Here is a 17,574-nt window from a genome sequence, read left to right as displayed (position 1 = left end):
TTATGCACACTTTCCCCTAGTATGCCTTTTCGTACAGAATACTTGGTTGGAGAACTGCATTGCAAAATTCAAGTAGTGAGGATTCCTAAGGACGGTTGTGTTTTAGTTTGCACATTGTTTTGTAAAGTGCCAATCAGTTGGATTTGCCTTTAAATGGGAACTGAATCAAAGATGTTTCCCTTCACTGCTCCTGGCTTACCACAATCAAGTAAAACCAGTGTTAGCTGTTGGTCTGCATGAGCACCTACACCTGTCTTCAGCCATTCAATGCTTACTGACTAGTTTCTAATCTCTGGGCCAATTTATATGCTAAGTGGTGAAACTTTGTTGGACTGCACCACTTCAGGCAGCAGGTCGGGGGTGGCTAATATGTTGCTCTCCAGGTGTTATTGGACTACATATCCCATCAGCCCCAGCCAACATGGCCAGTAGCCAGAGTATGTAGAAAACTACCCCATCAAAGATAAGTATTCTCATGATTTTTCTTTGTGCAGGAAGGTGGACCTGTACTCTGTTGTTGTTTTCTTTTGGCTTGAGACATACAGCCAAGGAAAATATTTCCTACTGGTTTCTGCAGAACGTTTTAACTTGAGCTGAGACATACCTAGCACATTGTCTGCACACACTTTTGCACATCACCTCTGGATTCTGTGCAGTCCCTTTGTCACAGAGGGCGAAGGACAGCGAAACAAGTTAAAATTGCCTTCACTGGTATACTGATGACCCAGGCAACAGGAGCATATCAAGAGAAGTAGCCTACAGGAAAGTGTTAAGCTGTGAGCTAAAATACTCTCTCCCATTCAATTTTCACTTTCTCCTGGTTTCCCAGCATGCATGTTTTGGCTTCTCCAACAACCTCACACAATAAGTGTGAAGAAGGAGTCTTGCCACTGGGGAAGAAAGATGGGCTTACATCACCTTTCACTTTGGCTCTTGGGTGGGGTGTAAGTGTTTTGGAACACTCCAAGGCTAAAAATAACTCTATCAAAATCTATTCTAATCTTTGCAAGCAAACCTCATCTCTTTGTTACAGAACCCCACCACCTCCAGATTCACTAAACCTTGTGCCAAAAAGGTACTTTTCTGTTTTATGCAGTTTGTGGGCAGGTGGGCTCTCCTCCTTGCCCTGTTTCAGTATTAAACACAACTTCTGTAAACGTCTGAAGCTTTGTGGCAATTTAGTTTTGTTCCTCCATTCTTTGGTTCAATCACCCAACAATACATGTGTGCTTATCACATATATCCCCTAGCTGCTAATAAAGGATTACAGAAGATGCTGAATTTGAAACAGGGAACAATTCAATAGGTACTCTTTCAAATGACTTTCTGTGAAGTCTCTTGAAAGATGTTTTCTCTAGGATGATGCTCAAAATTGTTGCCAGATCTTTGACTGGCAATGAAATAAGGACATTTCGAGTGGTGGATCCATCAGGAAATGAAATTGTTCACATGAATGCAGGTTATGTGTGGGCCTTCCTAAAGTTATGCCACCAGGAACCCATCCTTTTAAGCTAGAAGATAAATCCAGCTTTTAATGTATTAGTCATTACACTATCTATGGCAGGCTCCACAGCACATTCATTAACCATATCTAAGGCCTCGGACTGACTGTTAAACCACTCTGGGAACTGTAGCTCTGTGAAGGGAATGGGGCGGGGGGGGGTTGTCTCCTAATAACTCTCAGAACTATAATAATACTATAATAATATTAATTTATTATTTATACCCCACCCATCTGGATGGGTTTCCCCAGCCACTCTGGGAGGCTTCCCTAAACAGGGCTGCCTTCAGATGTTTTCTAAAAGTCTGGTAGTTGTTTTTCTCTTTGACATCTGGTGGGAGGGCATTCCACAGGGTGGGTGCCACTACCGAGAAGGCCCTCTGCCTGGTTCTCTGTAAATTGGCTTCTTGCAGTGAGGAAACCGCCAGAAGGCCCTTGGCACTGAACCTCAGTGTCCAGGCAGAACGATGGGGGCGGAGACGCTCCTTCAGGTATACTGGGCCGAGGCCGTTTAGGGCTTTAAAGGTCAGCACCAACACTTTGAATTGTGTTCGGAAATGTACTGTTAACAAGCCTCTCCCCTTATGAACCAACCCAGACTCTGTGATCACCATCTGAGGCCCTTCTTCATGTGCCTCCTTCAGGAGACATCCAGAGGGTGGCAACACAAGAAAGGGCCTTTTCTGCAGTGGCTCCCCACTTATGGAATGCTCTCCTCAGGGAAGCTTGCCTGGTGCCTTGTTACATATCTCTAGGTGCTAGGCAAAAACATTCCCCTTCTCCTAGGCCTTCCACTAATTAAACAACCCATGGCCTTTTAAACTGTGTTATTAGGATTTGAACCAAAAACAGGGTCACTGAGAAACAAGAGGGAGGTATCATCATACTTGAGAGAACCCTCAATCAGAATTGGGGAACCTTTGACCCTCCGAATGCTGCTGAGCTAAAACTCCCATCAGCCCCAGCAAGCATGGCCAATGGACAGCACAGCAACCTATGGAGGGGCAAAGGTTCTCCATGCCTGCCCTAAAGTATAGAGAAGTACGAAACATATTTTAAAAACAAAATCAAAGAGGGCAAACTCCCCCATCCGAACAGTCTAGTGATGACTGACCATGTCTGGTAGCCCTGCAATGTTGACTGTTGGAAAAGAAATGTGGGGAAGAGGAAATGGAATGGAGTTTTCTGGAGGAGAGCAAGGCAGGCTGGAATTACTATTTGGAGGTAAGGGGGATACATTGCAGATCCCACATGTGTGTGTATCTCTGTGTATGTATATGTGTGTGTTTATACACATAAATACAGACACAGGCATGCCACTCTAGAAATCAGGAGTGCCAGGTTTCTAGTAACAGAGCTCAGTGGCAGTGGTGATTTAGAGGTATTAAAAGGTATTATAAAAAGGGGCATGGCTATTCTTCCAAGTAAGCTGTCATCTTTTACTTTAGAAATTAAACATTGACTCCACACACTTGGATCATAAATCCTGAAATATTTCTAGATCCCAGTATTTGGGGCATGATGGCAGGTGGCTGTTGATGTGCAATGACTGATGAAGTGGGGCAAGTACTTGAATTAAGTCAGATAGTCAAGACCATCTAGCTTCTTGCTTACTGGGATGGAGTCTGGAAGTCTTGGCTGTCTTCTCCTTGTCCTTTCCCTACCCTTTTGGCAGCCACCCCAGTAGGGCAGAAGGGGAAGCAGGCTTTTCACAAAGCAGACCCCCCCCCGAGACAGATTATGTTGTTTTCATTACATTTCAATTCCGTTTTGCAATCTATGATGCATTCCAGAGAGGCACAAAGGAGAAAAATCATTTTCTTCCATTTTCTTTTTTTAAAAATTTGGGAGGATGAAAAGCATAAAATTAATTTTCTCAAATCCATGATCCCTACAGCTTGCAAATTCATCAAGGTTTGTGAGCGAAGGTTTAAGTCACACACTGGTTATTTCTGATAAAAGGGCTTTGTGTGTGTTTAATTTCAATCATACTGGGTGCCAATTTCTCCCCCGATGAAGAAGAAAACTGTTGAAATAAGCCCTGAAGTCTTTCAATTTATGTACATCTTAGTCCTTCCTTTTGCCTTCTTAATTTTGCTCCTGAGAGGTAGGTATCTGGCATTATCACATATTTAATTGGCATGTTTTTCAGGGAGAAATCCTAAGCTCCCAGGAAGGACAACTGGGATCTATCCCTTTGGATACTGCAGACCATCTCCATGGCTGGAGAATGACGTCCCTGGCTGTAGCTAGAAGTCAGAGATCTCCCTGGCATGGGTAAGAAAGCTCCACCATTGCTGCTGATCCTCAGTGTTCTGAGAGATGCTAGAACAAAAAAGGGTGTTTCTGGGGGGGGGGGTGTCAAGACAGCCTAAAGCTCACATATTCTCTAGACAGGTTCAGCCCTGGATCAGCCATTTTCAGAAGTAATGTAGTTCTAGTTAAAACAACACTTGATGTAGTTATAACAGAGAAAGCACCTCTTTTTCAGCTTTGTTTTGCTGTGTGTGTGTGTATACACACACACACACACACTCTTTTTAAAAGAATCTGTTAGGAAAAATAGAAAAAAACAAACCAACAAACCCAGCAGAGTTGTGGAAGCGTGGGTTCTCCAGTATGGATTCCCATCCCACATTGGGTTGTTCTGCCAAGTATCTGCCTGTGTTATAGTCCCAGTCTCTGTCTGGTTCAGCCCTGTTAACACTCATTTCAATTTAAAATGCCATTTGGAATTATGGGCTATAATACATTCTATAATGCATTCTACATTCAACTTCTACACACCCGCCACCCCCAATTTCAGGATGAATACTCCCCTAGGACAGACATAGGGAACCTGTGACTCTCCAGATGTTGGACTCAAACTCCCATCATCCCTGACTATTGACCATGCTGGCTGAGGCTGATGGGAATTGGAGTCTAACAACACCTGGAGGGCCACAGGTGCCCTCCCCCTGTCCTAGCAGAAGCTTTGCCTCTGCTTTATTTTAAAAACATAAAAAACCACATCTTTTCTCTAAATGCAGTGTGTTATTGCTTATCCACATTGGCGAGCATTTGATGAAGAAGGCTCTGACCCATGAAAGCTTGTAACATAATAAATCTGTTGTGCTTTTAAGGTGCTACAAGACTCTTTGTTGCTTTCACTGCCGTGGACTAACACAGATACCCCACCAGAATTGCTCACAGATAAAATGGCTCTTCTGCAAGCTAAACTCGGCTCATTTTCAAACAAGGTTGCAGAATGTCAGTGTGAGCTCTTTCAAAGAGGCAGCGTTCAGGGCAAATAAAAAAGGATGGGGCAGGGACCAGAAGCGAAACTCAACTCTCAGCATACTTTCAACATACTGCATGAAAGCAGCTATTTAATTTGCAACAGAAAGGCTTTGGAAGACAGTACGTTTCTTGAGAAAGGAAAAGCGTATGTTCCTAGCTTTATTACGTATGAGAGAGTCTTTTATAGTAAAGAGTCCCCAAGGGTGCAGTTCTATATACGTGTACTTACAACTTCCAATAAATGCAATGGGGTTTACTTCTGAGTTGGTGATTGTACAGATCTGCACTGTAGCTGGCTCTGCCTGTCATTGGCTCTGGCTCCACCTACCATTGGTCTTTCTGCTTCCCCCCACTGCCAGGGGGCACCAGTCACCACTGAACCTCACAAGTTCCTACACCGGACACTCCAGCTGTGCCAAGAAAGCACAATGTTTTGAATCCTGACAGAAAGAGGGACGCAGCAGGATATATACTAAATGCAAATCCTAAACACAACATGCAAAATAGCTCAGGTGATAGTCACAGACTGATCCACTGAACTGGCATGATATTCCCTTACCGCAACACCTCATTGCACTCTCCAAATCAGCTGCCTTGAGAATTCAAGATGTGGATAATCTGATTACAGTAGGCTTTGCTGTTTTTGCAGCCTCCGCTTGCGGCATGTTGTGTTCCTTTCCTAGTAGACAAACTGGCCTCTGTGTCCTTTGCTCTCTGTCCTCCAGATGTTGTGGACTCCAGTTCCCATTGCCAGCACAGCCTGTCACCAGTGGTGATCGGAACTTGGAGTCCAAAACATCTGGAAGGCACGTTCCCTAATATAGCAGCCCATGCATACCACAGGTCTCCTTTCTCTTCTTTCCTTTCCTCCTGTGATTCTGAGGAAGCAAAATAACAGAGAAATGAGAAAAGGAGAGAATACATGAACCATGCCCATTACACAATATGAAAAGAAGATTCCTGACACAGATGTGGATGACTGTTTTAAAAGAAGCGAAAGAGCAGGAAGTTAGGGTGTAGTATGGGCGATTCGGCCCTCCAAAATTTGATTTGGCAGAGAGACCAATGATCTGACTCAACATAAGGCAGCTTCTTATGTTTCTATGCTATGCAGTACCAAAAAAGAGTTAATGCATCAGCAAAAAGAGAACAAAGGTTGGTACAGATCTGCGTACAATTTGCACATAATTAATATGTATAGATGCAAATTCAGAAACAATTGCTTTAGTTTAAAGAGAAACATAATACACTGAATTACAAAATATCTGGTCCATTGTGATGCTGATCAACCTCAACCTCCCATAAGCAAACACATGTAAATCAGCCCCATAAGTTTATGGAGAGATGGATTTTTTTTCCTGATCTAACACGTACAATGACAATGTACAACCATATGCTGTCTTCAATTTATTGTAAGGCTTTTAATTTGTTGTAATGTTATTCGTTGGAATTTTTGTTCTTGATATGTTAACATAAAAAAATTACACACAGTATTTAAAAAATGCATCTTATCATGGTGAGGAAGGCCATAGTGACCAAGTGACCATTGTGTCTGTTCAGACTGCTGTCCAGGTGCTGATGATGGACAGCTTCCAGGCTGTCTTTTTTAAAGGCTCTTTATCTTTAAATCTACCTTCCCCAAGCATCCCTTCAAACAGAGACTGTCCACTGCAGCCTTTCAAATCCTGTAAAGTGGAACACATTCCACCCTACAGAATATATTTTGCAGCTGCACCGTTAGACAGAGTAAGGCAGCTGATTTTGGGTGCCACGAGAGAGCAGCAAATTTGATTTATTATTGTTGTATATTTACTTCCAGGGGATGGTGCTTTTTTGGGATTTTCTGTTTTAGGTGCACAGATAAATTGACCACCCTTGGGTACTATGCAGCTTGATTTGGCAGAGAGGAGTCACTGCTGTTCAATCTCAGGCAGCAAAATGTCTTGTCTTGCCCTCTTGCCTTAAGAGGACAAGGAGTCCACAGGGCATTTGAGTTAAGCCCTGCCACATCCTGAATCTTTTATTCCGTGCCCATTGCTGCCTAATGTAAAAGAAGAATAAAGACCCAGGCAACTGCAAATATCTAAGGAGCCAAGTCAAACATGAAAGTTGCCTGTGCATATTGAGAGAGAAAAATCCCAGGAGCACAGCAATCTTTAATCATCTCTAAGACTCCAACATCTCCATCTGGTGGCCTGGACAAATGTGTGCATGCGCAATGTAACAGTATGAAAGAGCCACTACAAGATGCAGCCTGGTTCTGTTGTGCTTCCTGAGAGCAACACCCACCACCTTCTCTGACTGCAGAATGAGAAAGCTTTATAAATACTGTTGAGTTTAGAAAGTGGCTTTATTGAGAAGTGGTAAGCAATGTTACATTCTTAGAACTTGAGCACCAAACTGGCTATTCTAGTTTGCTTCTGCCCTGGTAACTTCAAACAACAACAACAACAACAACAACAACAACAACAAAACCCCCACCAAAACCAAAACGTCAGTGCTAAACACTGCCCAGTGATGCTACAAAAAGCTAGTCCATAGCTGCTCTGTCCAGATGAATGGAATGGAACGGAATGGAACTTAGATTTCAACGGATTTTAATAGGATTTATACAGACCTGCTGATATACAAGGCAGAACAAGATGGCAGAATTCAGTTCAGACTCAAGTAGGGGCAGGTGATATCTCTGAATGATCTTCCCCACAACCTTGTGACTATTCAGTAAGTTAGCACACCAGGAGAAAGGTTTGGCAGAGTTCTCTATCTGACATGGTTTTAGTGCAGTGAGTTCTTTCACACGAGGAGCATTCAGAAATATCACCACCCCCCGCTTGCAGACTTAAGTAGCATAGTCCAGAATTTTACCACCTCGTTCCAAGTCATGCATAGACCAGTTCTCAGGCCCATCTGCATTGTACATTTAAAGCACCGTGGTGATATTTTAAACAGGCATGGCTTCCCCCAAAGAATTCTGGGCATTGTAGTTTATTAGGATGCTGAGAATTGTTAAGAGAATTGTTAACCCCACTCCCCTCACAGAGCTACAATTCCCAAAGTGGCTGAAAAGTGTATCCCTCTTTCCAGTGACCTCTGAGAATTGCAGCTCTGTGGTGGGAACAGGGATCTCCTATCAACTGTCAATGACCTTAACAAACTATACTTTCCAGAATTTTTTTTTTTGGGGGGGGGGGGAGAGCCATGACTGCTAAAAATGGTTTGATGCTGCTTTAAATGTAGTGCCAATGGGGATTTAGTCCTGATGTAAGTTTTTGGATTGTGCCGGGTTTGATACAAATATATCCGTATCTATAAATACATAATAGTCAGCTAAGATTAGCTAGATCAGTCAACATTGCAATATATTAATAAATTGTCAGATAAGGAGCAAAGGATGCGTTGATAACAAAACGAGCAATTCTTCTCATTTCAGAAGTTAAAAAAGAATTACAACCGTGGTATGTCTGACGTAGGTCTGCCTACACACATGATTTCAAATACTCCCCAAATTAGCCAGGAACACTTAATGCAGCATTCAGCTGAGGCTGTAGCTTGCTTCTAGGGTGTTACATGAATGATGATTCAAAGAGTTCAGAATCTAATCACAGGGATAAAAATAGAAAAAAAACCTCTACTTATAACAATTCATTGTACAACAGGTCTTCCTCCAGCTTTCTCATTATCTCCCTGTGCAGTTCCTCTCAGCATCAGGGGTATTTTCTCTTGATTGCAAAGGAAGACATCAGTCTTCTGGGGTTTCTCTATCCCCTCCTCATTTCAGGGATTGCTGTTGATACTGCTCCTCTGTGATCTCATTCCATTTCTCCTTCTGGGTGGTTTCAGGCTTGGTGCAGTGTAGCTCAAATGTGCTCTTGTGCTCAGGTCCTACTTGCAATTTTTTCATGGGCACCTGTCTGGCTACTGTAAGAACAGGATGCTGGACTAGATGGACTACTGGCCTGATCCAGTAGGCCCTTCTTCTTTTTTTTTAAAAAAAATATTTATTGGCATTTTTTAAATACAATACACAAAAATAAACAATATCACATATATCTTGACATAGTTTCATAGCTTCTTTGGACTCCCTCACGTCTCCCGCTCCCACTTTCATCCCAATAATATTTCCCAGCAATTTATCACCTTATTTCCAATCTTCTAACTTTCTCTTGTTGCTTCTCTGATTTCAGATACCCTGTGTTCAAATCCCTAAAGTTTTAAATATGATCCAATAATTATCCAACAGAAAAAAAAAATTCCCCTAAATCTTACTTATCTTCATAACTCCATCTAATTTAGTGGTGCCAAATTATTCATGATCTAGCATCCTTCTTAACATTCAACCAAGTTACAATGTTTCTGTAGGTAAATCTTGAATTTCTTCCAATCTTCTTCAACCCTCTCCTCTCCCAGGTCTCGGATTCTGCCAGTCATCTCAGCCAGTTCCATATATTCTATCAGTTGCATCTGCCATTCTTCCAGTGTGGGTAAATCTTGGGTTTTCCAGTGCTTAGCTACAAGTATCCTTGCTGCCGTTGTTGCATACAGAAAGAAAGTTCGGTCCTTTTTTAACACCCTCTGGCCGACAATACCCAAGAGGAAGGCCTCTGGTTTCTTAAGGAAGGTATACTTAAATACCTTTTTCAGCTCATTATATATCATCTCCCAGAAAGCCTTCACTTTAGGGCAGGTCCACCAGAGGTGAAAAAATGTTCCTTCATTTTCTTTACGTTTCCAACATTTATTATCAGACAAGTGGTATATTTTTGCAAGTTTGACTGGGGTCATGTACCATCTATATATCATTTTCATTACATTTTCTTTCAAAGCATTGCATGCAGTGAAATTCAACCCAGTAGTCCACAACCTTTCCCAGTCCTCAAACATAATATTATGCCCAATGTCCTGTGCCCACTTTATCATAGCCGATTTTACCGTTTCATCTTGTGTGTTCCATTTTAACAGCAAGTTATACATTCTTGAAAGTACCTTAGTCTTAGGCTCTAATAATTCCGTTTCCAACTTCGATTTCTCCACCTGAAACCCTAACTTTTTGTCAAGTTTAAAAACTTCCTTAATCTGAGCGTAATGTAACCAATCTCGCACTTTATCTCTCATTTTCTCCATACTCTGCAATTTCCAATTATCTCCATCTTTTTCTAGTATTTCCCAATACTTTGGCCAATTGGCCTCCATGTTGAGTCTTTTTCGGGCCTTAGCTTCAAATGGTGAAAGCCACCTTGGAGTTTTATTTTCCAGTAAGTCTTTATATTTTGTCCAGACATTAAACACTGCTTTTCTGACAATATGGTTCTTGAAAACCTTGTTGATCTTAACCTTGTCATACCATAAATATGCATGCCAACCGAAAGCATTGTTAAACCTTCCAAATCCAATACATCAGTGTCTTCAAGAAGTAGCCAGTCTTTTAACCAGCAGAAAGCTGCTGATTCATAGTACAGCCTTAAGTCTGGCAGGGCAAAGCCCCCTCTTTCTTTCACGTCTGTTAATATCTTAAACTTAATTCTGGGCTTTTTGCCCTGCCAGACAAATTTAGAAATATCTCTCTGCCACTTCCGAAAGCACTCTGTCTTGTCCACAATCTGTAATGTTTGAAACAAAAACAACATTTTTGGCAATACGTTCATCTTAATAGCAGCAATTCGGCCTAACAAGGAAAGTTTCAGTCTTGTCCAACTATCTAAATCTCTCTTAATTTCTGACCAACATTTCTCATAGTTGTCCTTAAATAGACTCAAGTTTTTTGCTGTTATGTTTACCCCTAGGTATTTTACCTTTTTAACCACATTTAACTCTGTCTCTCTCTGAAACCGTTCTGACTCTGCATCTGTCAAGTTTTCCCCCCAATACCTTAGTTTTCTGCTTGTTTAATTTAAATCCCGCTACCCGACCAAAGTCTTGAATTAATTGTAGTACTCTTTTCGTGCTAAATTCTGGCTCCTGCAGGGTCAAAACTAGGTCATCTGCAAAAGCTTTGAGTTTATATTGTTTCACTCCGACAGATCCAGTAGGCCCTTCTTATGCTCTTTGGTGTATTGCATAGGCCCATTGTTGGCATGGTTGGGCAATTCCTGGGAGTTCTGGGCTCCAGAAGGCCCACTGTAGGTGGCACCAGAATCCCCATATATATATGGGGATATATATATATATATATATATATATATATATATAGCAAAGCTCAGGGGTACAGCATATGCTTTGCATGCAGAAGATACCAGGCTCAATCCCTGGCATCTTCCAGACTCCTATATGTCTGGAGAGCTGCTGCCAGTCAAAGCAGACAGTACTGAGTTGATGGACATGTGGAGGAAGAAGGAAGAACTCAAGAAGGATTAGGGAGCCTGTTGCATTCCTTCTCTGGCTACAATGGTCCAACAACGTCCCCCTTCCATCCTCCCCACCTGTTGAGACTTGCTATTTTTCTCCCTAGGAGAAAAATGGCAGGGCATGTTTATGTCCCTTATTGAGGACGACAGAATAGCTGCAGCTTCCCTTGCAATCAGTGGTGGCACCAGAAAGAATATTCAGGCAGAGCGATATAGAAGTATATTTCTAGATGGGAGAACTGTGTCCTACAGGTGCAATGTAATGGTGAACAAAAGAATATGGTCCTTAAAACCCCCCAATTAAGCATCACTTAATTGTGCAAAAACTTAACCACCTTTAATTTTCTGAGTTTCTGTGTTTGTTTGCAACACCGTGTTACACGCTTTGTGTGTATTTGTTTGCCATCACTGTCCTACACATTGCAGGTTCCGTCTCCACCAGCCTTTGGGGAGAGACTGTGCTTGAAAACATTGGGATGAACCTGCTCTGCTTTGCCTGGGACCCTTGTAATGAGCTGCTGTCTGGAAAGTGGCTGCTCATGAGTGTCTGCCTCAGGTACAGTAACCCTTTGGGAAGATTTTTGTGCTCTGTTTTGCCATTTTGCTGGGGAATGGGCAGACTAGTTTCTGCTTTCAGGCATGGGAAAGGATGTTTTGTGTTTAGGTTCTTTGTGCTAATGTCGTTGTTGAGATCCTGCTGATTTATATTTGGGCTAAGTTGTATTTTGTTTGAAAGAACGTTGACTTCGTGTGTTAACCTTTGTGAGCTGCTTTGAAGGCCTTTTTGGCCAGAAGGCAGCATAGAAATAAACTACAATGTAGGATTTGTTTTGCCTTTGCCGGGTGCTTCTAAGGAGACAAGGCCTTTCTCTCACCCTCCCCACAACACTGTATCTGGCTTTCTTCTCCCCCCTTTACCTCTTGTGTTAGTGAAATTCTCAACAGCAGAACTGATTGGGCAAAGTGAGGCAACCATTCAGACAACAGATGCTTGGGACCACGGTGAAGCAGCAAAGCGTTGGAGGAATATATGAAGCTGCCTTATATTGAGTCAGACCATTGGCCCATTACTATTGTCTACAGTGTCCGGCAGATGCTCTCTAGGATTTCAGGGAGTCTTTCCCCAGCCCTTCCTGGCAATGTCAGGGATTAAAACTGGGACTTCAGCATGCAAAGCAGATGTTCGGCCACTGAGCCACAGCTTTTCCTTGTTTGTGCTGTGCAGCCAGCCTTGCACCCCAACAGAGTCTTTTGGCCTTGGGCGCTGTCCTATTGCCAGTGCTGAATTAAGATTCAGCTGCAAGTCTGTTTGGCTTCTGCACACGGAATGCGTGCTCAAAGAATTGTAGAATTGCAGAGTTGGAAGGGATCCCATGGGTCATCTGGTCCAGACACAGGCAAACTCAGCCCTCCAGATGTTTTGAGACTACAGTTCCCATCATCCCTTACCACTGGTCCTGTTAGCTAGAGATGATGTAGTGCCAAAACATCTGGAGGGCCGAGTTTGCCTATGCCTGATCTAGTCCAACCTCCTGCAATGCGTAAATCTCAACATGTGCCCCTAAGCATGAAGTGGGCAAGGGTCTAAGGGCTGCAACTGACTAGCATGTGCTGCCAAGTGTTTAGGGCAGTCTTGCCAACCTGGAGCTCTCCACATGTTTTTGAGTACAGCACCCATCTATGCCAGCTTGCACAGCTAGGGTGCATGGGAATTGTAGCTCAGAACTTCTGAAGGGCACCAGGTTGGAGGAAGCTGGCTTAGGATCCTGGGACTGCCCTTCACACTCTACATATTTACTGTAGGACATGCAGATATGACCTTAAACTGGAGACAAGATTGCTGTTTAAAGTGTGAAGCAGCTTTCGGCTAGGTCATATCCCGGTCATCTGTAGTAACTGACGCATAACAAATGCTTTTGAATTCAATTTCTCCACAAAGTTTTCTCAGGTGAAGTGGGGAAGGAGAAGGAAAGAGCCTCCCAATTCTTTAATTTGTTTCTGTATATCTGCTTGTGATGCTTATCACCTGCCAGATGCCATCAAGCCCTTTTGTGTATGTGCAGCTGGCTGTTGGGTTGGGGGGGGGTAAGTGGTTGAAATGTGACAGAGGCTTTTTGACTTCAGGTGTTGAGTAAGCTGCAGAAGCAGATGAACCCTTCCGAAAGAGAGAAGAACCTATTTTAATGCAAATGTCTCCGGGAATAAAACGAAATCCTGTGGGAACAAAAAAAACCTTCGGAATCTGCAGAAGCTGCACAATCTATTTGATTGTCCCTAAATAGATATATTCTCTCCCTCCTCTCCCACCCCGCTGCTGCCAAAGTTATCCAAGAGATGTCATCTGTTCAGTAAAGAGAACGCTCACATGCAAAGTAGGTCAAATCAGAACACATACACACAATGTGAAAAACAGGGAAACACTAAGCTCAAAGATGGCAGGGTGGGGATCTCACAAAGAACCACATGAAATATTAACATTTCACTTACAAATCTGCATAGGCCCTCATAAACAATGGAAATGGCTGAGGGAACAGGTAAATATTTGAGTGGAATGAGGTGCTTTTGTCTGGTGTGATGGGTGTAAATAGACATTTTTCATAGTATTAAGGCTAGCCTGTTTAAATGGGTAGTAACCAGGTTTTTTTTTAAAGCCAGAACTCGCCAGAACCCAATTCTGGCACCTCTCAGGTGGGTGCCATTGCCATTCTAAGAGAATGAGGGAGGTGTTCATGATGAGTTCTGGCACCTCTTTTTCTAGAAGAACAGCAGTGGTAGTACAGTAACTGAACAGAATCAGTCCCACTTCCAGCACATTCAGTAATTAGAGGACTCAGGGAAGGTTTACAGCTTTGGGGCTTTACAGTGAGAAGGGAGGCGGAGCTACGACCTATGCATACAATTGTTATCGTAGAGAAGGAGAAAGGGCTCCTGACAAAAGCAATGCGTGCTGTGGTTAGTCTCAAGTAGGCAAGGGCCACATTCACACACCAAAAGCACTACCATACCACTTTAAACAGTCACAGCTTCCCCCCAAAGAATCCTGGGAGCTGTAGTTTGTTAAGAGTGCCAAGAGTTGTTAGTAGTTTTGCTCCAAGAGCTCTAATTCCCAGAACGGTTTAACAATCAATCCCCCTTCAAAGAAAACTCTGGGAATTGTCACCTGGGCATCTCCTAACAACACTCTCAAATTACAGCTCCCAGCATTCTTTAGGGGAAGCCATGACTGTTTAAAGCAGTACCACAGCACCACTTTAAATGTACGTTGTGGATGTGGCCAAGGCCTTTCTTTAATGGAGGCCTTCCATTGGATCAGGCGAGAGGGCTCAAGTCTCTCAGCATTTTCTTCCTAGCCAGACACAAGAGCAGTACAGAACAGATTGTAAGATTAAGAACACTTGGTGTCTGTGCTTGTCTCAGTGGCATTGTTCTGAAGGACAGTTCTTACACCAGCAAACTGTTCAGGACAGCTGGTCTGATTTTCTTCCTTTGCACTGTCAGGATGTCCTTGGCAATGTCACGTGACGATTTTGTAGCAATTTGGCTTTCTCATTGGGATTGGCTCTACTGTCATTGTCATGTGATGTGCCTTCTGGTTTTCTGATGGGCTGAGCCAGTGTGGTGTAGTGGTTAAGAGCGGTAGTCTCGTAATCTGGGGAACCGGGTTCGCGTCTCCGCTCCTCCACATGCAGCTGCTGGGTGACCTTGGGCCAGTCACACTTCTTTGAAGTCTCTCAGCCCCACTCACCTCACAGAGTGTTTGTTGTGGGGGAGGAAGGGAAAGGAGATTGTTAGCCGCTTTGAGACTCCTTAAAGGGAGTGAAAGGCGGGATATCAAATCCAAACTCTTCTTCTTCTTCTTCTTCTTCTGCTACAATGCAGCAGGGTGCTTTATCCAACTCCCCCCCCCCCATTTTCTACAATGAAACTTTTAATCTAAAGGAGAGGTTGAGAATGTGGTGGCCCTCCAGATGTTGCTGGACTTCAGCTCCCATTATCTCTGATCATTAGCCATGCTGGCTGGGGATGAGGGAGTTGCAGTCCAGCAAGCTCCCAAGCTTCACACCCCAATCTAAAATAACAAAAGTGCTGAGTCATGCTTTCCTTCAGGTCAGTTGCTGGAATTCAGTGCTGTCTGAAGCGGTGACTTATCTGTTCTGCTCCTGTGGTGTCTTATGGCATTAGGGAATAGACAGGTGGGTATAAAGGTAAAGGTAAAGGGACCCCTGACCGTTAGGTCCAGTCGTGACCGACTCTGGGGTTGCGGCGCTCATCTCGCTTTACTGGCCAAGGGAGCCGGCGTACGGCTTCTGGGTCATGTGGCCAGCATGACTAAGCCCCTTCTGGTGAACCAGAACAGCACATGGAAACGCCGTTTACCTTCCCGCCAGAGCGGTACCTATTTATCTACTTGTACTTTGAAGTGCTTTCGAACTGCTAGGTTGGCAGGAGCAGGGACCGAGCAACGGGAGCTCATCCCGTCGTGGGGATTTGAACCGCTGACCTTCTGATTGGCAAGTCCTAGGCTCTGTGGTTTAACCCACAGCACCACCCGCGTCCCACTGGGTATATGTTGGCTCAAATAGCCAAGTGGGGAGGTTTGGCAGATCTAATTAGCTCCATGGGCTACAATTCCCCATCTCTGCTCTATAGTGTATGACAGCCCACAGGCACACATTGGTTGAAAAAATGCACTGAAGAAATCCATTCTCTCTCTCTCTCTCTCTCTCTCTTTCTCTCTCTCTCTCTCTCTCTCTCTCTCTCTCTCTCTCTCTCTCTCTCTCTCTCTCACACACACACACACACACACACACACACTAGAGGCTAGACCAGAATAAATAAGCCATCCACAAGAACAGTGGAAAACTATATCAGCTTAGCATAACACAGGGCAGGAGTTTGCTTTTCCAAAGACCTGTGATAGATCTGCTTGCTACTGAGATTAACCCATCACAGTATCGTGAAAGCCCCTCTGAGGATAAAGCTCCGGGTGACAAAACCTGGAAAGCATTTTCTTCCCTCCCTAGCTAATCAAACTAAATCACTGTAAACAAAGCAAAAAATTGCCTCTGGACAGCTATGAAAGATTTCAGTCTACAATGCATTTAGGTATTAGGGGACCCTTCCTTTGTCCCAAACTAGGTCAGCTATAGACGAGATGTTGCTATAGTAATTTTCATACTATTTTATCATTCTCACTCCCCCCTCTTGCAATTTACATGGATTGTAGGCTACAGTGAAGGCTGTTATCCTGTCCTTTGAAGATCAGCTTTAGCCCAAATTTAACATGGTATCTTCTTCAGTTGTTCCTTGGCCTGCTTTCCTTTGTACCATGAGAACAGAGAACAAATGTGCACCATTAGCACAACACCCACTCCTCACCTTTGTCCTAATTTCACACAGAATATTTGTCCAGCTAGCCCAGCAGCTGACAAGAACTTCAGGGCCCCAGATAGAGATCTTAAGCATCACTTGTATTTTTTTGTCCACATATCTGGAAATGCCAGTTATTCAATAATGTGGAACTAGGGATAAGGTAGAAATTTGGCAAAAGTTTGCATTTAAAGGCAAACCTACCAAATCCGGACTTTTCAAAAGAATGCACAAATCGAGACACAGGCACCCTTCAAAATTTGCACCCAAATTTTCACCCAAGTTATGGGTGAAACCCCCCTGTCCAGTAAATAGTAGGGTAAAATGTGTGTGTGTGTGTATATATATATATATATAAAATTTGTAAGAAAAACATACAAAGATGTGTCATATTAGAGGAGATCTCTTGCAAAAATTGCATACAAAAAGGTCTACACTAGGATAAATTTGTGCTAAAATGCTAATGAATTTTCATGAGGCTATTTTTTTCAATTACAAATTGCTGCAGGAATGAGAACTGGACTTTAGACTAAAGAAGAAGAAATAGAGAGAACCAACATTAACCGATCAACTCATCCCTACTTGGAACCTTCTGCATCCAAATTGTGTTCTCTACCACTGAGCTACACTCCTCGGTCACAACTGTGCAGTTGCAGAAAGAACAGCTGAAAATGCAGACCTGGGCCATGCTGTATCTCTCATGCCTCCCTGTAGCTCAGGGCTGAGTCATTTCTGTCCCTCTGAATTCCAGGCTTGGTCCTCATGAAGATCTAGAATTTCAAGATGAAAAAAGGGTTTAAATTATCTTATTCTCTTTTTCGCCTGATAATGGGGGGGGGGGGTGAGAGAGGGAGAGAGGGAGGAGGAAGTTTTATGTGTTGATGGAAAACTGTGGTCCAACAGGAAAACTGAGCTATCCAACAAGGCGTTCTCCAGATGTTGCTGACTAAAACTCCCACCAGCCCTCACAAATTTAGCCAATAGTTAGGGATGATAGGATAGGGGCTGTAGTACACCAGATCTGGAGGGCACCTTGTTGACTTCTTTGTTTCTTAGCAAATTTGCACAAGTCACAGAAGGATT

At 43.3% G+C, this 17,574-nt stretch overlaps 1 protein-coding gene across 3 annotated transcripts in view; it reads right to left on the bottom strand.

Moving 5' to 3' along the window:
• Positions 1 to 17,574, bottom strand: part of DLGAP4 (DLG associated protein 4) — a 340,702-nt gene that overhangs the window by 117,716 nt on the left and 205,412 nt on the right. Inside the window, exon 1 of one of the 3 annotated variants that reach the window (XM_081916722.1) lies at positions 17,171 to 17,261. The exons of the other annotated variants lie outside the window; for them this stretch is intronic. The gene's annotated coding sequence lies outside the window, so the exon portion shown is untranslated. Of the gene's footprint in view, positions 1 to 17,170; positions 17,262 to 17,574 lie in introns of those variants that run through there. 3 annotated transcript variants of the gene reach the window in all.

Source organism: Podarcis melisellensis (assembly GCF_964234715.1).
Source record: "Podarcis melisellensis genome assembly, chromosome: 6".
NCBI lineage: Eukaryota > Metazoa > Chordata > Lepidosauria > Squamata > Lacertidae > Podarcis > Podarcis melisellensis.
This window is presented reverse-complemented; position numbering and strand designations above follow the sequence as displayed.